Below are 26,482 nucleotides of genomic sequence, written 5' to 3' on the forward strand. Positions count from 1 at the left end.
ACCAAACTGGCTCTGTCTAACAGTTTACATTAAAAACAGAGGGTTTTGTTTGCACACATTTGCAAATATATGCGTAAGCCACAGTGCCCACCCCAAGGAGACACTTGGAGACACTTCCATAACATGGATGGTGCTGAGTAAAGATGGGCTGGGGCGTGTTCGAAATCCCACATGCCCGATTCCGTGAGGAAGCCGATACTGCACGCGGCTAATCACAGGCAGTGAGACATTTCTCGATCTGTGCAGCTGCGGACCGGAAAATGTCTCCCTGCCTGTGATTAGCCACAAGCAGTGTCGACTTCCTGGTGGGATCGGGCATGTGAGATTTCGAACATGCCCCAGCCCATTTCTAGTGCTGAGTAGCATTCTCACAATGCTGGTTGTCACAATCTGATGCTGTTTCATTTGCTGAACAGAATTCCTCTAATGCCGCGTGTCCGACGGACTTTTGACAGACTTCCGACAGACTTTTGAACGAACCTACACACGATCACACCAAAGTCCGACAGATTCGTACGTGATGACGTACGACCGGACTAAAATAAGGAAGTTGATAGCCGGTAGCTAATATCTGCCCTAGCGTGGGTTTGCGTCCGTCGGACTAGCATACAAACGAGCGGATTTCTCAATAGGAACTGGGTCCAGCGGAGTTACGACGTAAAGATTTGAAGCATGTTTCAAATTTAAAGTACGTCAGATTTTCGACTGGAAAAGTCCGCTGAAGGTCCGATGAAGCCCACACGCGATCGGATTGTCCGCCGGACTCAGTCTGTCGGACCAGTCCGGTTGAAAAGTCCACTCGTGTGTACGCAGCATTAGCTGCATTACCAGCATTTTTCACACTGAACTTTCTATCACATAGTTACATAGTTACATAGTTAGTCAGGTTGAAAAAAGACACAAGTCCATCCAGTTCATTTCCATTTCTACTTATAGTCTATGCAGTTTCCCATCCATTTATCAGCACTCATTCCTCCTGTTTTACCACCACTCACAACTTAACATTCACTCTCCTGGCTGGTTACCCTGCACAGGGCAGCCCAACCCTGGGTTTGTACCAGACATCAAAGGAGATCAGCACCACAATGACTACAAACTGCACTTAAATGAAGTCGCACACCAAAATTATGTTGTACTATAGCACTTCTCTTGTTCTTATTCCCCTTTCACAGTGAGGCGCTATAGCATTAAAAATAGCGCCTGCAAAGCGCCCAGAAATAGCAGCTCCATTCAATCCAGTGTGAAAGCCTGAGGGAGTGGTGCGCTGGCAGGGCGTCAGAAAAAGTGCTGCCAGCAGCTTCTTTGGAGCGCATTAGGAGCGGTGAACTCACCGCTCCTAAAGCGCCCCTGCCCATTGAAATCAATGGGCAGCGCCGCCGAACCCTTTAGCCCTTTTCTGGCCTCTAGCGGGGGTTAAAAGCACCCCACTAGCGGCCGAATAGCGCCGCAAAAACGACGATAAATTGCAGCTAAAAATAGCAGCGTTTTACCGCCGATGCCCGGGGCAGCTCAGTGTAAAAGGGCTCTTACAGTTCATAGTTAGACAGTTACAAAGTTACTAGGGTTGCCACTTCATCCTATTTCAGGGGTATACTCCCCTCTTTTCCTTGTGCAGAAGAAAAACGGTTCATGGCACCCCGTGATGGACCTAACTTACCTGAACAATTTTATAATATCCTAAAGATTCAAAATAGAGACTTTGTCTTCCATCCAACAAGCAGTGAAGCCAGGTGATTGGCTAATCTCAATCGATTTAAAAATGCCTATTTTCATGTGCCTGTGGCAAAAGAATTCCACAAATACCTCTGGTTCAGAGTCGGGCAAGAACATCTACAGTTCATCTGCCTCCCTTTCGGGCTGACAACCTCACACTGAGTCTTTTCAAAAGTTCTTCTGGCCGTGGTGGCTCTAATCAGAACAAAAGGGATACGTTTGTACCACTATCTCGACCACCTACTGTTACTGTCCCAGGACAAAGAGCGGCTGTTGATCCACAGGGAGCAAGTTATCTCCTCACTGTCCGAATTCGGGTGGCTCCTAAACTTGGGAAAAAGCCATCTGGAACCAGCCCAGCACCTGGTATACTTAGGGGCCCAGTTTCAACACGGTGGAAAGCACCATCTCTCACTCACTGGACAAGATCCCAATCATCCGAGGGGGAATCTCACGGGCTCTGAGCTCCTCGCGCCTAAAGGCCTCACAGTACCTAAGAATTATCGGCATGATGGTCTCTACGACCCCCATGGTCAAATGGTCTCTGTGGAGGTTACACCCTTTTCAAACAGTGTTCCTTCAACAATGGAATTCAGGGGACGTCAATCAGGCCATTTACATATCCTCAGTGATGAGGTACAGCCTCTTCTGGTGGCTCCAGCGCAGAAATGTGCTCACCTGTCACTCCATTGCCCCTGTCTCATGGGTCACGGTCGATGCATGCGGTGCTGGTTGGGGAGCCCTTTGCAGGTCAGATCTTGCTAAAGGCAAATGGGATGCCCGTCTTCACAACCCGAGCTCAAACATTCTGGAACTACGGCCACCCTGGTGTGCCCTCCAATCTTTCACTCATCTCCTGTCAGTTCTACTGAAAATGGACAACACCACAGCGGTCGCCTATGTGAAGAGGCAAGGGGGCACCCGGAGCCCCACCCTGCTCCAAGAAGTCGAGCCCATCATGTCCTGGGCTCAGAAAAACCTGGCCAATATTTCAGCGGTCTTCGAACCCGGAGTTCAGAACGTCTAAGTGGACTTTCTGTCTCGCACAAAGTTAGACAACAATGAGTGGTCTCTTCATGTGCAGACGTTTGAATGGATTCTGTCCAATCCCGTAGTGGACCTATTTGCATCCCCCTGCAACTTCAAGATCAAGAAGTATTACACTCGGGACCGTTGCAGTCAGGCCTTCAGAGTGGATGCTCTGTCGGATCAGTGAAAGACCTCAAACGGACCTCAAACGGAAGCGGTCGAAGTGGTGGTGATTGCACTTTACTGGCTGAACAGGCCATGGTTTCCCCTCCTGATCCAGCTCAGCTTCCGGGACCCAGTGCCTCTCCCTGCCAGGCTGGACCTTCTCTCTGAGGGGGCAGTTCTGCACCCTTGTCCGGCAATATTGAGACTTATGGTCTGGTTCTTGAGAGGGAGAGGCTGGAATCTCTCGGGTGTGCTTCAAGAGTGATTTCCACCCTCATGAGCTCAAGAAAGGTGAGCACAATAAGGTTTATGGGAGAATATGGGCCAAGTTCGTTGGTTTCTCATCCTCTACGCGCAGATCATTCAGAGATCCAGGAGTTCAGGATATCCTGCGTGTCCTCCAATCCGGCCTAGATCTGTCTCTATCCATCAGCTCCCTAAGGGTCCAGGTCTCGACCTTGTCAGCCTTCTCCGGGATATCATGGGCAGTTCATTCTCTAATCCGGCAGTTCTTCCATTGGGGGACAAGACTCTTGTCTTGACTCACTGTCTGACTCCAGTACCTTCGCTTCCTGTCAAGAACCTTTCTGCAAAAGTTGCCTTCCTAGTTGCCATCACTTTGGCCAAAAGGGTTTCTGAGATCGGGTCCTTGGGTCATGAAGAACCTTTCCTGACTTTCTTTCCGGACCAGGTGGTCCTCATTCCTATGCACGGCTTAAACCCAAAAGTAACTTCAGTGTTCCATGAAAAACGAGAAATTGTCCTACCTACATTTAGGGCCCAGGGGTCCACCGAAGCTCATCCTCTGGATGTAGGCGAATTATTGAGGGAATACCTGCAAGTTACTTCCTCCTTTAGATGCTCCGACTACCTGTTTATCTTGCACTCTGCCAGCAACAAAGGGAAGCGAGCTTCGGCCAGAACGATTGTGGCTGGGATCGTCCAGTCTATTCAGCAGGCTTATAGAGCTAAGGGCTTGGCTCCTCCAGAGGCAGTGACAGCACATTTCACCAGTGGTGTGGCGGCTTCGCAGGGAAGCAGCCCGGCATGTGGCTTTAGACATCATCTGTAAAGCGGCCTAATGGGCCTCCATTAATACCTTTATGTCACATTAATGCATAGAGCCTGCTTCTCTATCTTCTGTGAACTTTGGTTTAAGAATCCTGTCGGTTGACGGGTTAAATTAAAATTTTTCTTTGATCAGCATACCCACCCGTGTGGACTGGCTAGTTATTTCCCACACGTAGGCTGCCATGGAGTCTGTCAGGAAAACTGAAAATTTATTATCAAATACTTACCGTAATTTTTCCCTTGTAATAGAAAAAAAGCATGACAAGACTTCTTAAATATGAGGTCTGGGGTCAAAAAGACCTCAGATCTCATATTTACACTAAAATGCAATTTAAAAAAAGTGTCATTTGAAAAAATGAAAAGAAAAATGTCCCTTTAAAAGCTATGGGCGGAAGTGACTTTTTGACGTCGCTTCCACCCTGCAATGATATGGAGACGGGTGAGGGCCATCTTCCCCTCACTCGTCTTCATACCTAACAGGAGAAAGGACCCGATCGCCTCTGCCGACGGCTCAGGTAAGCGACGGAGGGCACCGGAGCGCGGCGGAAGGGGGGGCCCACTCCCGCCTCCGATAAAAGTCAGAGACCATTTTTATCTAAAAGCAGACCGCCCGCTGAAGAGGATACCGGGGTTATGGCAGCTAGTTGCTGCCATAACAACGATATTCCTCTTCAAAGTAGAGACGTAAAACGACGGCGGGCGGTCCGTAAGTTTTTACAGTAATCAGTGCTAAAAATATGCAATGTTATTGTACTAATGACACTGGCAGGGAAGGGGTTAACATCACGGGCGATCAAGGGGTTAAATGTGTTCCCTGTTTGTGTTTTCTAACTGTATGGGGGACTGTGTAACTGGGACTGTGATCTGAAGCTTACTAGTCTCCAGAAAGAGGTCCGATCACACACCATTCCTATTGCAAGGGACGTTTACGTTTCTTGTAATAGAAATAAAAGTGATCAAAAAAAAAAAAAATTTAAGGGAAAGTGTAAAAAACAAAATAAACAATAACATTTTTTTTTTTAAATTAACGCGCCCTGTCCCCGTGAGTTTTCACGCAGACGCGAATGCATACGTAAGTCGCGCCTGCATATGTAAACAACATTTAAACCATTGAGGTTTTGCCGCAAATGTTATAGCGAGAGCAACAATTTTATCACTAGACTTCCTCTGTAACTCTAAAAATGTAACCTGCAAAAAATTTTAAAGCGTTGCCTATGAAAATTTTTAAGTACTGAAGTTTGGCGCTGTACCACAAGTGTGCGCAATTTTAAAGTGTGGCATGTTAGGTATCTATTTACTCGGCGTAACATCATCTTTCACATTATATGAGAAAATTGGGCTAATGTTACTTTTTTTTTTTTTATTCATGAAAGTGTTTTTTTCCAAAAAGAGGGGAGAAGAGGACACACAATCAGCTATATATGTATATTCAGGTTGATACTGGAGGAGACTTGCCGAGAACACAGCACAGCCTAAGTAATAATTCATTCTCTTCTGCTGACAACTCTATCTCAGAGCTCACCATGAAAAGTGTGCTGCTCTCTCTAAGAAGTTCTCTGTTCAAAATATTGTGTATCAACAATCTAATCCCCCACTTTGCAGCTACCCCCCCACCTCACCCTTGCTTACCCCCTGCCCTCACTTATCCCCCTACTCCCCCCTCACCCTGGCCTCACTTATCCCCCTACCCCCCCCCCCCCACTCTGCCCTCACTTATCCCCCTATCCCCCCACTCTGCCCTCACTTATCCAATTACTCCCCACCACTCTTCCCTCACTTATCCCCCTACTCCCCCCACTCTGCCCTCACTTATCCCCCTACCCCCCCACTCTGCCCTCACTTATCCCCCTACTCCCCCCCCACTCTGCCCTCACTTATCCCCCTACTCCCCCCCCACTCTGCCCTCACTTATCCCCCTACTCCCCCCCACTCTGCCCTCACTTATCCCCCTACCCCCCCACTCTGCCCTCACTTATCCCCCTACTCCCCCCCCACTCTGCCCTCACTTATCCCCTACCCCCCCACTCTGCCCTCACTTATCCCCCTACTCCCCCCCCACTCTTCCCTCACTTATCCCCCTACTCCCCCCACTCTGCCCTCACTTATCCCCCTACCCCCCCACTCTGCCCTCACTTATCCCCCTACTCCCCCCCCACTCTGCCCTCACTTATCCCCCTACTCCCCCCCACTCTGCCCTCACTTATCCCCCTACCCCCCCACTCTGCCCTCACTTATCCCCCTACTCCCCCCCCCCACTCTGCCCTCACTTAACCCCCTACCCCCCCACTCTGACCTCACTTATCCCCTACCCCCCCCCTCTGCCCTCACTTATCCTCCTACTCCCCTCCACTCTGCCCTCACTTATCCCCCTACCCCCCTCCACTCTGCCCTCACTTATCCCCCTACTCCGTTCCACTCTGCCCTCACTTATCCCCCTACTCCGCTCCACTCTGCCCTCACTTATCCCCCTACCCCCCCCACTCTGCCCTCACTTATCCCCCTACTCCCCTCTGCCCTCACTTATCCCCCTACCCCCCCCCACTCTGCTCTCACTTATCCCCCTACTCCCCTCCACTCTGCGCTCACTTATCCCCCTACTCCGCTCCACTCTGCCCTCACTTATCCCCCTACTCCACTCCACTATGCCCTCACTTATCCCCCTACCCCCCCCCCACTCTGCCCTCACTTATCCTCCTACTCCGCTCCACTCTGCCCTCACTTATCCTCCTACTCCGCTCCACTCTGCCCTCACTTATCCTCCTACTCCGCTCCACTCTGCCCTCACTTATCCCCCTACTCCACTCCACTCTGCCCTCACTTATCCCCCTACTCTGCTCCACTCTGCCCTCACTTATTCCCCTACCCCCCCACTCTGCTCATCGGAGATCAACGGACTGATCTCCCGCTGAGCCAGCGGACCGAAGTGGGCTCCGTAGAAACGGAGTGCGCCACGTGTGAAAGGGGCCTAAGTCTTACTCAGAACTGCCATGAGGCATGTGTCTGAACCTGGTCAACAGCCACTCAGCATAAGCAGATGGGACTCCATGACAAAACAGCATCTTTATTTAAGTATTCTTGTCATATTTTCTTTATCTTTATCTGTATCTGTCAATACTTTTAATAAATGTAATACTTCTAAGCATTTGTGTGCTCTCTCTATGCACATATTGAATACAACCCCAGAAACGCAATCTTTTACATGATCGTGATACAACAGGGGCTTTGACTGATCTTGAAAATCATACTACATCACTTCTGGTTTCCCCAGAACCATTTTTAAAAATGGAAAGCATTTGATCACACCGCTCTTGGTGTGAGCAAATGCTTTTGAGGGCAGAGCAGGGATCTGGGGTCTTATTGACCCCAGATCTCTCCAAAAAGAGTACCTGCCACTGCCTATTGCTGTTGCAAGGGATGTGTACATTCCTTGTGACAGCAATAAAAGTGCTTAAAAAAAATTAAAGTAACAGTGTAAAAGTAAAAATAAATAATTAAAAAATGTTTTTAACGCACCCCCATCCCCCCGTGCTTGTTCGCAAAGGCGAACACACGTGTTGGTCCCACATGCAAACAGCGATTGTGCCACACATGAGGTATCAACGTGAACCTCAGATCATGGGCAGTAATTCTAGCAGTAGACCTCCTGCGTAAATCTAAAGTGGTAACCTGTAAAGGCTTTTAAAACGTCACCTATGAATAGTAAAACTTACGTAGTTTGTTGCCATTGTACAGGAGTGTTCAATTTTAAAGCATGACGTTTGGTATCTATTTACTCCACACATTATCTTTCATATTTTACCAAGAAAATGCATTATATATTGTGTTTTTCTGCATTAAAATAAAAAAATAAAAAAAACAGTATCCCCCCCCCCCCCCCCAAAAAAAAATGCGCTTGAAAACACGCTGCGCAAATACTGTGTGACATAAAAAAATTGCCACACCCACCAATTTATTTTCTAGGGCCTCTGCTTTAAAAATATATAAATGTGAAAAATGTTTGGGGTTCTAAGAAATTTTCTAGCAAAAAATAAAAAGGCATTAAAAGTTTAAGTCGCCATAAAGCCCCTTTCATTTTTAAAAGTCCCAGACATTCCTAAAAGCACCTGTGCCTAATAAAATACATCAACCCTTTATATATTGTCCATCCTGGGGAAAAAAATGTTTTTTTTGTTTTTTTTTTTATCAGGACAAGTAGATTATCACGAGGGACAAGTAGATTGGGACCCAATTTTGACCCCAGATCTCTCCAAAAAGAGTGCCTATCACTGCCTATTGCTGTCGCAAGGGATGTTTACCTTTCTTGTGACAGCAATAAAAGTGTTAGAAAAAATATTAAAGTGACCGTGTAAAAATATACATTTTTACATCCCTTGGAGGGAACAATATTAGAAGCTTTAGAAGAAGCATTGAAAGATGTGTTTAGATTTGTCAGTAGAAAGAACTATGCCATCCCTCTAGGCTTTACAGTAGAAAATATGTAATTTATTGAGGTAAGAAAAAAAGACCAAGGTTGGTGACTCACAGGAATAATAAAAAAAAAATATTAAAATATGCCATTGTCTTTGAAAATGCTTTGTGATTATATACTCACACACTTTCTCTGAATCCCATGCCTAGAAATGCCTCTTTCAAAAACATTTTTGTGACATGTCATGTTGCATCAGAAAAAAAAATACCTCTAGTTTTTTTTTTTTTTTTTTTTTATCAAATCCTTTCATGGTAATCAAAACATTTGTGACCAGCTAAAGTTCTGGTATGTGCCAGTTTACTCAACAATACCATTTAACTGCTTTGCAAATAAGCAAAGAAAATTATATAAAAGCAGGTAAAAAAAAAAAAAAGATTTTATCTACTGTGTAACATATTTTTCTTAAGTGCCGGTTCACCCAGGGGCGGCTTCAAACTCGTCCGACTCTGAAACCGCCCCATACAGCGTGACTTGAGCGCGGCTTGCAAAATGACTTCTGTATAGAAGTCAATGCAAGCCACTCCGAAGTCGCCCCAAAGTAGTACAGGAACCTTTTTCTAAGTAGGTAGCGACTTGACTCTCTCCTATTAGAACAGTCCATTGCAATGCATGGAGCGTGACTTGTCAAGCAGCTAACTCGTCTGACAGGTCACCCCTGTGTGAACCGGCACTAAGTACCACAATTTCAAACATTTTAAAAGATAAGTTTACCTTTTGTAGCATGTTATCTGTTACACCCATATTCAGGGTGTAACATGTTACAGAAGCTAGCGGGGGGTCTTCTCCCTCATGCTAGCTGTCACAATCTGAAAAGAAACGCGGCCATGCAGGGGCTCTGACCGCGTCATCCATTCAGTGTCCTGTGAATCAGAAAACTGACAGGTCTGGCAGCCTTTGTGGCTGTTGGCTTGTAGTTCTTAATGAAGTAGAGAACTGACAACGCTGTGCTCTCCTGCTTAGTGTGGTCAGTTTTTAATAGGAAAGCAAGGGGCCTATCAGGGATTTCACATAAAGCAAGCAATACAAAGAGAACACGATACTTTCTCATACAAGTACATGGTACAGCAGGCACATAACAGGAATATGAAGTGTTGGGGTAACAAAGGCTGTAGTTCTTCCTATCACAGTATATCTGCCTGGCATTACACCCACAATCTGCTGATTGTGGATGCAATGCTTTACAGGTTCATTACAAAAAGAATAATAAATGCATATTTTTTCACCTGCAAAAAAATGTACAGTTAATATTTTTTTGTAAAGGTGAACTTATCCTTTAACTACATTTATATATTTTCCTAATTATCCTGCGCATAGAGACTCCAAGTATGTAGAGTTTTAATTAATATATCATACGAATACATATATTATATATGTTTATTATTATATATTACATCTCTTTGAAAGTATATTCAAACCCATATCCTGTAAAACAACCCATTCAGTTTAAAATAGAAATGAAAAGCAAAACATTTGTGTATACTGTATACATAAAAACATTATAAATATCTTTTATTTTTTTTGTGTAAGTGATCATACAATCTCTGTTCTCAGCTGCATACAAGGCCTTGGAGAGGTTGGGGTGGAGAAACAGCATCACACTGATCTTCCCAGTCAATGGCTGTGCACGGGGGGGGGGGGGGGGGGGGGCTGGGTTGCCAGCACAAGTCTTGGCCATTGGAGGACAGGCAAACTGTTCCCAAGCACAGCTAGAAAACTGACCATGCTGGGTTGGATGTGCTCTCGTGCCTAGTGTGGTTAGTATGAAACAGGAAAACAGGGGGACTAACAGGATTATCAGGTATTTTACAGAAAGAGGGAACCAATATGAAGAAGGAACCAATACAAAGAGAACAGAATAATTTTTAACACAAGTACATGATACAGTAGACACGTGAAGGTTGGGGTAACATATTCTTTAATCTTCTTAAGGCTGGGTTCACACTATCTTCGCATGCGGCTCACAGCAGGGGGTCCGGTGCGTCCCTGTTCACCGTTTCAGGTCCGATTTCAGCCCAAACTTTTGGCTGAAGTCAGGACCTGAAAAGGACCAAAAGACGCACAGGGCTCCTCTGCAAATTTGCACTGGAGCTGCAGCGGAGATATGTGAACCGGCTCCAGTCAAAATCCCCTGCTATTGCATTCCCCGCATCCAATTCGCAATGGTGTGAACCAAGCCTTAGACTTTGATTCTGCTTTTCGCAGAGTCTCTCCCCACAGCTAAAGCTGCAGTGAGTGAGGGAGGAAGAGATAAAAAGTAGTATTGAAAAAAGTAGTAGTTGTAGGAATATCCAATGTGATCACCGCGATTGGTTAACCATGATGATCATGCGGCCGACAGCTGTTATGAATAGTTACCAACCAACACACTGAGTTCTTTGGCAGCGCTGTGCACCTCATTCCTGGAGATGAGAATAATCTCTAGAGTGTGGAGCTGCAATGAAAAGTAAAAAAAAATACTTTCACATCCTCCCTGCACAGGAACCTGCCTTTTGTGAATTAGTATAACAGCAAAGTATTAAAGCAGTATTAAACCCAAAAGTAAACATTTATTATATTGCAGCTTACCAATTCTTCAATGTGGCGGCTGCATTTGTTTTATTTTTTGGGCTTTATTTTCACCTGGTGATCTGACTAGTAAGTCTGTTGTTTTTCAAAACAACAAGCTCTCTTGCAGATGTAGCAGTTAGAGAGTTGAGACAAACCAATTAACACTGGCAGGAGGCTTACAACAATCAACTATTATTTATTCATATAAAACCTTTATCCCAAAAGAAAAAATAATGTTGCTGTAACTGCACTGTGAGCTGGAGTTTGGCTTCAATGTGTTAGTGTAGCTAAATCTGTTAGTACATCTAATACTTCCATTCCACAAACTGACAATGCTGTTGTCCAAAGGTACCTCTGTTCTCCTTCATCCAGAGTGAAGGCACTCTGATATGTTCTAGGTACAGTTAGGTCCATATATATTTGGACACAGGCACAATTTTGTTTTTTTGTTTTTTCAGGTACAGTATCTCGCAAAAGTGAGTACACCCCTCACATTTTTGTAAATATTTTATTATATCTTTTCATGTGATAACACTGAAGAAATTACACTTCGTTACAATGTAAAGTAGTGAGTGTACAGCTTGTATAACAGTGTAAACAGTGTAACAGTGTAACACACAGCCAATAATGTCTAAACCGCTGGCAACAAAAGTGAGTACACCCCTAAGTGAAAATGTCCAAATTGGGCCCAATTAGCCATTTTCCCTCCCCGATGTCATGTGACTCGTTAGTGTTACAAGGTCTCAGGTGTGAATGGGGAGCAGGAGTGTTAAATTTGGTGTTATCGCTCTCACTCTCTCATACTGGTCACTGGAAGTTCAACATGGCACCTCATGGCAAAGAACTCTCTGAGGATCTGAAAAACAGAATTGTTGCTCTACATAAAGATGGCCTAGGCTATAAGAAGATTGCCAAGACCCTGAAACTGAGCTGCAGCACGGTGGCCAAGACCATTCAGCGGTTTAACAGGACAGGTTCCACTCAGAACAGGCCTCGCCATGATCGACCAAAGAAGTTGAGTGCACGTGATCAGCGTCATATCCTGAGGTTGTCTTTGGGAAATAGACATATGAGTGCTGCCAGCATTGCTGCAGAGGTTGAAGGGGTGGGGGATCAGCCTGTCAGTGCTCAGACCATACGCTGCACACTGCATCAAAAGTATAGACACAAAATATTAACACTTTGGGCCCAATTTGGACATTTTCACTTAGGGGTGTACTCACTTTTGTTGCCAGCGGTTTAGACAATAATGGCTGTGTGTGGAGTTATTTTGAGGGGACAGCAAATTTACACTGATATACAAGATGTACACTCACTACTTTACATTGTAGCAAAGTGTCATTTCTTCAGTGTTGTCACGTGAAAAGATATAACAAAATATTTACAAAAATGTGAGGGGTGTACTCACTTTTGTGAGATACTGTATGTGAGCTAACTGTATATACTATTTTCCTCTGCTTACCGTTTTGAATGTGTATCCATGTAGAAATAGATGTGTGGGGGAAAGTATTATGGAGTATTTAATTTAAATATCTAAAGAAGGTCTATTTTAATCCTAAAAAAGCCCAAAATTAGAAAAAGCGCAATCTAGGTAGATTCTTCCTGCTGTGAATGGATCAAACAGGGAGATCAGAAAGATTATCAGCACTATGAATTCAAAGACATTTGATCATCTCTGTTGAATTTCACTAAACACTTATGCCGCGTACACACAGTCGGACTTTTCGGCTACAAAAGTCCGACAGCCCGTCCGACAGACTTTCGACGGACTTTTGGCGGACTTGCGGCAGACTTTCTAACGAACGGACTTGCCTACATACGATCACACAAAAGTCCGACAGATTCGTACGTGATGACGTACACCGGACTAAAATAAGGAAGTTGATAGCCAGTAGCCAATAGCTGCCCTAGCGTGGCTTTTTGTCTGTCGGACTAGCATACAGATGAGGGGATTTCTGGGTCCGGCGGAGTTACGACGTAAAGATTTGAAGCATGTTTCAAATCTAAAGTCGGTGAGATTTGCGGCTGAAAAAGTCCGCTGAAAGTCCGGGGAAGCCCACACACGATCGGATTGTCAGCCAGCTTTGGTCCATCGGCGTCCGCCGGACTTTTGTAGACGAAAAGTCCGACCGTGTGTACGCGGCATTACTTGTAAATTATGAGGTTTACAGGCTTTAGTACTGCATTAAAGACATGTATGGGTTTTGATTGAGGCTTTGAGGAACATTTCTAGCTGATCCAGGAGAGTTCTGATCAATGGTTCATCATTCACATATGACTTGGGCAAGATAAATGTTCAGAAAGGTTCTGTTTGTAATGTTTGTGTACCCATTACAAATAGCTTATTACTGCACAGATAATTCACAATTAGGCTTCATGCACACTATCTGCGCAATGCTTTTTTCTCCTACAGGAGTTTAGCAGCAGCAAATATGCGGTAAAAAGCAGCGTTTTACATGGGCGTTCATGCACGTTCATGTGTGTTAATGTGTTTCTGCGTCTGGCATTAATACACTCTATTGGCCAGAATTCTGGCCATTAGAATGCGCCCAGCGTTAATGTGTGTTAAGGAGCTTTTAAGGGTTTTTTTATGCCCAAAAGCTCCTCTCCTTTTTTTTCCTGTAAACTCCCCTCCCCCTAACTGCTGAAAACGTCTATAGTGTGCATGGACATATACTGTAACATGGAGGGGAGTTAACAGACAGAGAAAAAAAAACCTCAAATACTCAAAGAAGCAGCTTTTTTGAGCTGCAGTGTGCATGAGGCCTTAAAATGACACAAGGCTATTTTATTGACCAATGGAAAAGTATCCCTCTGTGTTTCTCAAATGCATTTACACCAGCAGGTACCGCGCCTATAGATTTCCCCAATAATGCAAACACATTATCTGCAGTTTAGACATATTTATATATTTCTTTCCAGTAGCTAGCATATGTATGAACTGCATCACCTTGAGAACTATCCTTTCTAAAGTTATGAAGTCTAAGAATAACCATTTTTCCACAATATTCAAAGCTACGTAATTACATGTATGGGGGTACCATCATCTAAATGATAGCAATATTTGAAAGAAGCCCGGGGCTACCCCTATTGTGCCCCTGGCAGAAAGGAGAATGGACTATCTTGGTACCCAGGAAGTAACAACAGTTGTTAAAAAAGAATTAACATTTTATTTATACAAAATTGATTAAAAGAGAAGTACACATATCTATCCAGATATATATATATATATATATATATATATATATATATATATATATATATATATATATATATATATATATATATATATAATATATAAATAAAAACAGTAGTTGCAACAATACATATCTCCCTGTTTTTTTCTGGTGATGTGGTGTCCTCAGTAGGTGTTGAGAGCACGGGATGTAATTAATCTTGGTGTATGGTCAATCCTGTTTGGTGGTTTCTTCAGGAGGAGGTAATTACTATCATCTAAGGTAGAGATAACAAGTCAGGATAATATGCTTATATGAAATGTGATATATGTGTTATTTTTCATAAAAGCATGTTATCATGACTTGTTATCTCTACCTTAGATGATAGTAATTAACTCCTAATGAAGAAGCGGTCTTCATCACAAAACATGTAGAGGATTGACCATACACCAAGATTAATTACATCCCGTGACCTCAACACCTTCTGAGGACACCACATCACCAGCAAAGACCATTTAGAGGAAAATATGTATTGTTGCAACTGTTGTTTTTATTTATATATATGGATATGTGTCCTTCTCTTTTAATAAATTTTGTTTAAATAAAATGTTAATTCTTTTTTAACAACTGTTGTTAATTCCTGGATACCGAGATAGTCCATTTTCCTTTCTGCCAGGGGTACAATATGGGTAGCCCCGGGCTTCTTTCAAACACTCAACAAAAAGGTAGTCAGCAGAGATGGGCTTGGGCGTCTTTGCGAACCTAGTCCTAACCCACCTCCTCGATCCCGCCAGGAAACCAGCACTATACACCGCTAATCACAGGCAGTGAGACATTTCCTGGGTCTGTGCAGCTGCGGATCAGTCAAATGATCAATCATCACATGAAAATAAAATATAAAGGCTTGAAAAAATGAAACATCTAATGACTGATATGCTACAATATATTGAATGTTTGTTTTTAGGTTTAATTTTGCTTTAAATAATACTTAGGATTTGCATCCTGGATTTTTTTCGCGGCAGCTCAGCTGGTAAATTCAGAGGGCTCTTTAGAATACAATGGTCAAGGATGAATAGAGCTGACATTATTAATTAGGCAAATTATATTTAGGTGTGGGTATATCAACATCCTGAAATAGTAATTAAATATATACGTGATTGGTTAGGTTGGTTAAGTAGAACTAAAGGCAAAACTTATTTTTCATTCTCGATAGAGTAAAGGAAGATTATAACACCTGCTGTTTTTTTTGTGTGCTCCATTTGGTAGATTTACCTTCACTCCCTGTCCCATAGCCAAACAGAAAGTGAGAGGAAAACCCTACAAATTAAGAGAAACCCTTGGGGGCCCCCAGGCTACAAGAACTAGTGTCCTCATTGGAAGATTTCCCCTCTATTACTTTTCTGGGAACAACCCAAAATTTAGGATCTACTCACTTTCAACGATAATGGTAAACAGGACAAATCTAGAGGGTGGAACTAATGGGGGCACATACATCAATAACAACTGAGAGGTGTTCTAATCCCCTCTACACTCTGGCCAGAACAGAAGAAAAAATTTTGTCTTTAGTTACAGTATACTTTAAATAGAAGTTATAGGGCTTAGCATCACTGATCATTACAGATGCACAGTAGTCTGCACACATCTAAAACCAGGCGGTACTACAGTTACGTCATTAATCTGTGTCATTATCAGATAGAATACAGTCATATGTTGGTGTATGAGACATGTACACAGAAGCAGTGTGTAACACATAGGTCCCAGTTATCCCGTACATCACATTCCACATTGGCAACCACTGAACTGATGCTGCAGTGCAGTGCCAGCCTGCCCCAGTGTCCCTGATCACTGCCCCAGTGTAGTCATTATAAACAATGCAGCCATGGAACAGAGAATCTTCGGATCGGCAGCACACCCACACAGAAAGTAAAGTATAAAGTCTTTATTGAAGCATAAATAATAAAAGCACTGGATGGGTACAGTCAGGGGAAATGCAGGTAGGTTGACGCGTTTCACAGTATAGAAGTTCTTTGTCAAAACTACAGAAGTTGCAAAAACTACAAGCACATTTATAACACATAAATCACATGACAGCACAAGTGCATCTCATTAAAATCAGGCTCAGTCGTTGCAACTTCAAACCAATAAAATCTCCTGTTCTGAAAATTGTTTAAAAACAAAAAACAGAAACACAAAAAAAGAAAGAGATTCTATTCCATATAGCAACCATAAAGAGTGGAGGAAAAGAAAAGGAAACTGCATTCCCCCCCTCCCTCATTTCAAAAGGTTACACACTACTCAAAAAAGTGAATGTTCCCTAATACAAAATGAATGACATGCCAGATACAAAGAAAAACTAGAAACATAGCCAGCAGAGAAAAAATGACCAGCAAAGAAAAAATGGCCTATCCCAGTGCTCACAATAACACCGCCATACCTCATACCAACGTTCTGATCAATGCCATACCCCATACCAGTGCCAAGTTCACCGCCATATGCCATACCAGCCCCCTGATCACCGCCATACCCCATATCAGCAACCTGAACACCGCCATACCCCATATCAGCACCCTGATCACCGCCATACCACATATCGGCACCCTGATCACCGCCATACACCATATCAGCACAGCACTCTGATCACTGCCATACCCTTATACCAGCATCCAGATCACCGCCATACCCCATACCAGGGTCCTGATCACTGCCATACCAGCGTCCTGATCACCGCCATACCTCATACCAACGTTTGATCACTGCCATACCCCATACAGCGTCCTGATCACTGCCATATGTCATACTAGTGTCCGGCATTTTTGAATCTCGATTGATACATTTTCAAATATATATCCCAAAGTTTGTTCACACAGACTAAATAACATACACTGTTTTGGGTTATTTTTACCCAAAAATGTAGCGGAATACATTTTGGCCTAAATTTATGAAGAAAGAAAGATTATTTATTTGAAAAATTTGGAAACAAAAACTAAGCAAAAAAATTTAGTTTTTTTCAAAATTTTCTGTATTTTTTATTTATATATTATATTTTTTATATAATGCCAATTAATTAGTAATATAAATTATTATACAGTATATTTCATATGTGTACAGAGTTGCATGACTAATTGTCACTCAAAGTAGGACAGCGTTGAAAGCTGAAAATTGGTCTGGACTTGAAGTTGGTGAAAGTGTCTGGACTTGAGATGGTTAAAATAAAGCCATCAAGCAAATAAATAGAAGAACTATAGGTTTCTTTTCTCCTTTGATGATTCTAAGCCTAATCAGCTATGAATTTTCTAAATGGACAAGCATTATTTACTAAGATAATATCTAACTGGGGGGTGGGTCTACGACCATAACAGCCCACAGAGCTACTATGGTGGCGAGGGGATGGGTGGTAAAGTCCTGTATAGTTCTCCTTGCCCGCCCCGCCATTCCCCTTGTATGAAAGTACTCCATCTGAGCTTTAAAATTACTTTGTGATCACAATGATTGACTCAACTGTGCCTGCAAAGTTCCTACCTTGACATTACTTAGCAGAACTAGAGCCACACTTGACACCAGTATCACATTTTCCCTGTGGTTCTATCATAAATAAGTTTCAGGTGCCTGCCTCACCAAAAAGGCACCTATGTGACTGCTAAAACACCAGTGACCATGCAAGACAGTCTGACTGTTCAATTTTCTTTAGATCTATCAACAACTATATAGTGCAGTGGAATTGGATATAAAAAAAGTCCTTACATAGTTTTGGCAACACTAATGAAATAGTTTATTCAGGTTGTAACATGTATGGCTGGCTTAAGAAGGTCCTTTTTCTCAGCTGACTACCACTGTAAGTGGATTTTTTTTTCCCGATAAACACCAGTGTAAGGGGGCCCTTTTTTTCTGCTGACCACCAGTTTAAGGGGGTCTTCTCTCCTGGCAACCAGTGTAAAGGGGTCCTTCTGTGTTGATCACCAGTGTAAAGGGGCCATTCTTCTCTGCTCTCTACCAGTGCAAGTAGGCCCTTCCTTTCCACTGACTACCAGTTTAAAGGGGCCCTTCTCCACAACACACCGGTGTTAAGGGGTTCTTCTTTGCTGACAACAAATGTAAGGGGCACTTCTTCTCCAAAGAACTCCAGTGTAAGGGGGCTCTTTGACGTTTAAAACAAATGTGAGAGGGTCTTCTCTGCTGACCACCAGTGTAAAGGGGCCCTTCTTCTCCGCTGTCTTTCAGTGTAAGTGAGCCCTTCTTCTCCACTGACCTCCAGTGTAAGGGGACCCTTATTCCCCAATGAATACGAATGTTAAGGGGCTCTTCTTCTCCGCTAAACACCAATGAAAAGAGGCCTTTCTTCTCCACGGACCGCTAGTGTAGAGAGTGCCCTGGTCCATTGAAAAATAGTGTGTAGGGGGTCTTTTTCTCTGCCCATCATTAGTGATAAGGTGTCTCCTCTGTTGACTACCAGTGTGAGGGTGGCCTTCTCTGCTGACCACCAGAATGAGGGGGCCTGCTTATTCGCTGACAACCAGAATAAAGGAGACCGTCTATGCTAACCATCTGATTGAGGGAATCTTGTTCTCTAGTGACCATCAGTAAAGGTGGGCCTTGTCCTCCACTGACCACCAAAGTGAGGGTGCCTTCTTCTCAACTGACCACAAGTGTACAAAGAGTATTTGTACTAACCACCAATGTATAGGAGGCATTTCCACTGGCCATAGGTGCACAGAGGGGGGGGCATTTGCAATGACCTCCAGTGCATGGGGGAGGCATTTGCACTAAACAAAAGTGCATGAGGAGGCATTTGCACTGACCACCAGTGCATGGAGGGGGAAATATGCACTGATCACCAGTGTAGAGGGGGAATTTGCACTGAACACCAGAGCACAGGGGTTTTTACACAAACTGCCCATGTACAGTGGGTACATGGGCAGTTGCTGCCCATGGGCAGTTGCTGCTAGTGTACAGGGGACATTAACACTAACTGTCAATGTACAGGGGGCATTCACTACAACTGTCAATTTACACCAGGCATTTACACAAACTACATATGCATAAGGGGCATCTACACTGACTGCCAACGTGCAGCAGGCATCTACAGTGAGTGACCGTGTAATGGAAGCATATGCATCTAACACCAATTTAAAGGAGTCATTTTAAATGACTACCAATGTTACTGGGCATTTACACTGATCATTAATGTAAATAATGTCTTCCATGGTACCGCCAAGAAAAAATGTATTGTTTTCAGGGTCAGGTGGTTTAGAAAAATATTTGTGGTTCAATTGCAGAAGACATTATATAGCTAAAAGTAGAATCAAAGCCAAACCTTTGTTTCAACAGCTGTGGATACACGAGTAAGAGTTAGATGAGTTAAATCGTTTGTCAAGTTTTTATTGCTGTATGATGTATCCTATTCCTATTGTGGTGACCACATGACATTACTGTCTACTGAACTTGCTATCACAGGCCCCTGGTGGATTTTCTAAAGGAATATACAGAAAATGAACTCCAGAGACAGAAAATAGGAAGTACAGCTCGCAACAATTCCCTGGATGCCAGCATGACAGCACACTGACAACAATAAAAATTAAACTGAGTATCTAATATTTCCCCATTCCAAAATGAAATGAGAAAAGAGAAACCGTTTTGATTGCAGTTCCCCTGCAATGTAATAGAACTAATAAAAGGTTGATTGGCTGCTATGCTTAAGGTCCAAGTAACGTGCAAGCTTTTATTAACTGTAAATCAGTGCAATTCCTCACTGGGCTAATGACTGCTGCATCATTTTGGTTTGAAAAGCGAACAGCTAAGACTGTCAAGTATCAGTCAAGTAGCATTACTGGGGAGTGGATTGCAGGAAAGAATACCTCTCATGCGGCCTTTGTCTAGCTGTATGTAAATGCATGTCTTTACCTCCTTATTAGAAAAGTCCAAATTATTCAAATAAAATGTAAGGTATGTGGCCATGAGGCCAACTAGTAAGCACTGCACAAATACACTACTGTATTTTATGTAATCTATAAATCTGAACAGGATACAGTACCTTTAAAAAAATACAGAAAAAAGATTAGCTCCAATTTGGTATGTTTCCATACATCTTATAAAAGAACAGACATTTACGAGCAGTTAGACACTAGACATCAGCATCAAAGGCTATATTACAAAGCAAAGCCGTATATTTCTGTGCTAATCATTATAAGCCAGCAGATGATAGCATAGCCATGGCCATTTTAACTGCTGTTCTAGGCAGATGTGAATAATGGTTTTGTTTTATCCATGGTCCTTTAGTTGCCATGAATGTTACAGAGACTGCGCTATGACCCTTAAAACCAATTAAATATAATGGTAACAATACTAGAAGACGAATCTATGCAGAACAAGATATGTGGCCTCACGGAAACCAGCATCATTGGCCTTATTTGACTGGCTGAGCTGCCATTGTCAAATTACCAGAAGAGTTCCTGTATACCACTAAAGGAATACAGCTTTTTTCATACATGAATGTAGTCCCATCCTTACGTCCCTGTTGGAGGTAACATAATCCCTGGTTTATAAATACAGCTGCCTATGGACAAGGAAGTCCACCTACAGAGCCTACAAAGACACGACAACTACATATTACTTGATCTGCAGATGTACCCATCCTTCCCTGCTTTGCATATTGCTCTGTTTTGTGTGAATCGTATGCATTTTATTCCCTTTGGTATAGTACATAGAAGACTGCCATCTCCCTATAATATCATGCAAGCCAGCTAACCAAAAATCAGTTCAATATGCTTACTAAGCTGCTGCAGAGCTTATCTTGTAATATATGAATAACTCATTTCACAGTTGCCATAATCTTGCGTATCTATGGTTTCTGTAATGACCTGAGGGTCTTGGCGAACAGTCAGCAAAATTCCGCATATAGACTTGTATAAAAAGGTACAGAGCTTGCAGTATTCTGCTTTTAAAATCTCCTCTCAAAATGCAAAATGTCTACAGTAGATTGCTGTATATCTGCTCACTACCCTTACACATTTGTAAATATGTATCATGCTATATGAAAACTACAGTAATCCCCAAGTATTGAAAAGCTTTATAAAATGTATTTACCAGTTCTAAATGCAAGGACAATCATCTAGATCTACAGATATTGGGTTTTCGTCATATCGCTGTTAAAAATGCGTAGCAGGAAAGGATGTTATTAAACTAGTGTCATCTGTTTAGAATGTCAAAAAGAAATATGTGATATCCTGGGAACCAAATCAGAACCAAATCAAAAGTCCTCGTCATTTAATCAGACAGTACCCAAATGTAGCAAAGTGAACTCTGTGAATTACTGAAAATCAACGGTAATTACAAAAAAAAGAATGGGGATTATATCTCAATTTTTTATATACATGCTCATTCAAACCTTGCTTTATAGCAACAGGTCAAGTTCTAATGATGACGGTCAGAGATCAGATATTTGATCTAGGCCAGTAGGTTCCTGGCATTGGCTACGTCAGTGCAACCAAATCAAATGGGGGCAAGTTTTTTTTCTGACCATTCTGTAAATGTAATCAGCCTAAGAAAAGCCTTCCACTCATATAGTGTTCATCGTTTTATATGGAGTTCTACCTGTGCCCACCTTGCCCTTTCATTTTTTTTTTTTTACTTATAGCTTTAATGGGATCAATGTAAGCGCAATGAATCAAATGTATTCATTAGATGTGTACCCATGTCATATTCTAAGGGTCTACTTGCAACATATTAGCTCAGCTATAAAATGCTCACTGTATAAAACTATGGGTTTTTTTTCTACAAATTACAAGTCCATGCATTGCAGCTACCTGTAAGTCTGTGTGAACAGTGATGTGTGAGCATTCTGTAAACTGTCTGCAATGTAAATAGAATTTTTACAAAACATACACGCAAACAACAGCTCTGTCTGTAAAGACTGCATACTCCTTTAACTAAACACTCATATTTACACACACACACAAATTAAAGGGAACAATCCTATCTGAGTCATAGAAATAAATGTCTTTGTACTTCACTAGGGTTGTAGCACAATGAGCTTCATTTACATTTATCAGAATTTCAAATTTAGTACTATATATACAGAATAGATAGATAGATAGATAGATAGATAGATAGATAGATAGATAGATAGATAGATAGATAGATAGATAGATAGATAGATAGATAGATAGATAGTGTGTGTGTGTGTGTGTGTGTATTTATTTCTTTGTGTTTGCTAAAGACTGCGGAAGTTTTTCATATCATTTGTATAATGCCAATTATATGGAAATACATTTTCTCTAGGTTTTTAACTTTTAGCTTTTGTTGCAATGTCCAGCAAGAACTGCCTAGTATGGACCTAGCTATGCTCTACTAAAATAACTAATGCTGCTTCTGTAACTTGGCACTAAAGCCAATTGCCAGATCTGCTATTTCACCTTGTTTTTAATAAATTTTATTCCTCCAAGTATTAATACACTGTGTATGTGATTCAGTATCATCCAATATATCAGATATAATAGGTATATTATCATCTTCTGCTTTCAACCTTCAAATCTAGAAAGCGAATTCAACTGTTCTGTATACTAGTATTACACTGAAGATGAATGAAAGTGTGGGCTTATTGACTTAAACAGAAAGAAAAAAGATTATACACAATCCATCTAAAATCTTTAACATCAGATCAAATCTTATAAAATCCAATCAGTCCCTGACTAGTAAGTTATCCCTTTGCAGATCTAGATTTGCCGACATCAAATTACTTACCAGCAGGTTAAACTGTACAGCTAAGAGAGTCCACAGAAAAGAGAAGAGCACAATCCAGGCGATTTTGGCTACATAGATATCAAGTAATATCTATGTTTATGGGTACCCTTTAGACTATTGCAGACATCCCCAGCTGACCAATCTTAGGGCAAGTAAGAAACAGTCATGTCGTGTATTTTCAACCAATTGCTTTTTTTGCTTACTCTGTAATAAGCTGGCACTGGAAGGTATCTACCCCTTAAACCCACAGTGACACTAACAGAAATGCCTAGTTGATCTAAACATGTTTTCCAAAAGAAATATTTTTTGTGAGCAGAATCCATATATCTGATGGCCATTTAATGCCCATGACCAGCTTAAGGCACAGAACATTTAAAATATAAGCTGTTGCATTACTGATCAAAGCCCGGGAGAACAGAGGAGGTCCTAGTAGATCATAAATTGTGTGAAAAGCTTCTTATTTATACTTATGTCATGTACCCATAAAAAAACCTGTTATGGAAACCGGATCTAAGAAAATGTTCTTTTTAGAAAACATAAATTGAATACACTTGTAACACTAAAAGAACACGATGCTGACTTTATCCCTCTATTCTCCAGCACTGCTGTCAGCTGTCCATTCCATCTCCCCTCCTGCCGCTGACAGGTCTATGGACCTCACTATCCTCTGACAGCAACACTGTAATTGAGAAAGGCTAATGACGGCTTGTCCATTCTGCTCAATACAGCACAAGAGAAAAGTTTAATCAATGAAAACGCAGAATCGGGCTTTCTACAGCACAGGGTCAATGATGTGATTATACAGGAGGCAATTTCAATGCCAGGGAATAATACTGTAACATAAGGCACACAATAGCATTACTGACCTCTCCAATCGCTCCAGGAAGAGAACGAGTTACTGTGTGCTCTAACAATAGACAAATGGATGAGCATTATAGGAGGTGACTAGAAGTCTGCTGCTGTTCTCTTTCTGGCTGCAAATGCTTGGTTATATCACGGATTATCTTAACTCTAACATCTGCAATCCAGAAACACACACCAATTGCTAAATAATGTCTGATCTAATTTCTAGTGACTTTATAAACATTTTCAAGCAATAAGGCACCACTGAAAGACACAATTCAGCACTGGAAAATTTAAGAGTATTCATCAACTGTAACAAAAATTAAGCACTTTTGGGGTTTTTCCCTAAATGCCTTAGAATATTGTGATGGATGTAGGGCAAAAAATTAGGGCAAAAAAAGACAAGGAGGGGCTTGAGGCAACACCTCAACTCCTCTGTGCAGTGGATGTCCTTTGTACTGGGATTAGAGGGGTCTCTACCTACCTGTAGCTTCAAGCCTGGACAGGTGGGTGGTTGCGGACTAGGATCAGAAGAGCTGAAGGTCCTGTTGGTTTCTCAGGGATAAAACTGAGGTGGTCTCCCCAGAATAGCCTTAGTATTCGAAGCAGCCTATTATTGGTCCTAAGAGTATAGTCAGGAGTCCTTTCTATGGTTCAGATGACAACTAGAAGCCTCTTCAGCTGTGGTTGATGTAGGTGGTCTTCGCTGGCTCCCACCGACTGCCTATGAAGTAGCCAGGACTGTACTGTAATATATATCCACAGGCCAGCCAACCACATGTGCTGCTCCTAATACACACCTCCCAACTCTGGGAGGCACTAGATACACACTCACCTAGTTCATATCAGTCCTAGCAAGCAACAAGTCCCCTGAGCCTTCTGACTCGTCGAAACGTCCTTCTGCCAACGCAAGCATGTATAATTAACAAATGTGCGCATACATACATCTTCTGTATACATCTAAAATGATCTGTTCCTCAGGCTAACCATTTAATGTACTTAGTGCCACTAAGGCACTCCTTCTATTGCTAAAAATACCATGGAATACAGGAGCTCTAGAAGGTCCAATTACAGACCTGATAGAGACAATAAGTACAGGTCTGAATCCTAATGCCCTGGAAGCTTACAGAGGTTCCTCTCCCTGCCTCTACATTTGGCAGTAGTCATCTCACCCATGGGTTAACCTGCCCTGCCATATGGAAGGCAGCCAACACCAGAAATCTTCCCTTCCCCCTCCTACCTCGTGATGTCCTCACCTGTAGAAGCCAACTTTCACTTCCCCAGTACAGTCCTTCCTGGTAGCTCTGCTTCTCTCCTCCGTCTGAACACCCGGGCATGATGCTTCTGCTTCTCATTCCCCTGGGGGATCCTAGCTTTGCAATTCAGTCTGACACGTGCAGAAAGCCAGGAGCCAGCAACTACATGGGGTTCGCGCCATCTACTGGTCAATTTCAAAATTACAAGGATTCTTTTTTTTTTCCCCAATGGTAAAAATACTCTTTTTCAGGACGACTAGGTGCCCACCTGGCACATGCTGATGACGTCACGTAACACTTTCTTTAACCACTTCAGCCCCGGGAGATTTTACCCCCTTCCTGAACAGAGCACTTTTTACAATTCGGCACTGTGTCGCTTTAACTGACAATTGCGCGGTCATGGTACCCAAACAAAATTTGCGTCTTTTTTTTTTGTTGCACAAATAGAGCTTTCTTTTGGTGGTATTTAATCACCTCTGCAGTTTTTATTTTTTGCGCTATAACAAAAAAAGTGCGACAATTTTGAAAAAAAAAATATTTTTTACTTTTTGCTATAATAAATATCCCCAAAAATTTTTTTTAAAAAAACAATATCTTCATCAGTTTAAGCCAATATATATTCTTCTACATGTTTTTTGTAAAAAAATATCGCAATAAGCATATATTGATTGGTTTGCGCAAAAGTTATAAGGTCTACAAACTATGGGAAAGATTTATGGCATTTTTCTTATTATTTCTTTCTTTACTAGTAATGGGGGTGATCTGTGATTTTTAGCGGTACTGCAACAGACACATCAGACACTTTTGACAAATTTTTGAGATCAGTGACCTTTATACAGCGATCAGTGCTATAAATATGCACTGATTGTCATGATTATTATTATTATTTCAGGTACTTCTATAGCACCGTCAATTTATGCAGCGCTTTACATATACATTGTACATTCACATCAGTCCCTACCCTCAACATGCTTACAATCTAAGGTCCCTCCCTAACTCACATTCATATACTAGGACCAATTTAGACAGAAGCCAATTAACCTACCAGCATGTCTTTGGAGTGTGGGAGGAAACCGGAGTACCCGGAGGAAACCCACACAGGCACAGGGAGAACATGCAGACTCCAGGCAGGTAGTGTCGTGGTTGGGATTCGAACCAGTGACCCTTTTTTACTGCTAGGCGAGAGTGGTACCCACTACACTACTGATTACTGTGTAAATGTCACTGGTAGGGAAGGGGTTAACACTAGCAGGCAATCATTGAGTTAAATGTGTGTTCCCTAGATGTTTTTTAACTGTATGGGGATTGGACGGACTGACTGGGGGAGAAAACATAGCATTGTTCCTACTTAGTAGGAACAAACGCTATGTCTCCTCTCCCCTGACAGAACAGAGATTTGTGTGTTTACATACACAAATCCCCGTGCTGGCTCTCATGCACGCGATCGCGCCCACCGGCCACGCGCATTGCGTCCCCCG

General features: G+C 42.4%; 1 protein-coding gene across 3 annotated transcripts in view; it reads right to left on the bottom strand.

Moving 5' to 3' along the window:
* C2CD4C (C2 calcium dependent domain containing 4C) overlaps nucleotides 1–25,246 on the bottom strand; it is a 57,492-nt gene extending 32,246 nt beyond the window's left edge. Inside the window, exons 1-2 of one of the 3 annotated variants that reach the window (XM_073594025.1) lie at nucleotides 25,005–25,246; nucleotides 24,584–24,648 (exon numbers count right to left, since the gene is read on the bottom strand). The gene's annotated coding sequence lies outside the window, so the exon portion shown is untranslated. Of the gene's footprint in view, nucleotides 1–24,232; nucleotides 24,560–24,583; nucleotides 24,649–25,004 lie in introns of those variants that run through there. The other 2 variants (XM_073594024.1, XM_073594023.1) reach the window with 2 other exon arrangements.
* Nucleotides 25,247–26,482: the final 1,236 nt, after the last annotated feature.

Source organism: Aquarana catesbeiana, linkage group LG01, assembly GCF_042186555.1.
Source record: "Aquarana catesbeiana isolate 2022-GZ linkage group LG01, ASM4218655v1, whole genome shotgun sequence".
Lineage (NCBI taxonomy): Eukaryota > Metazoa > Chordata > Amphibia > Anura > Ranidae > Aquarana > Aquarana catesbeiana.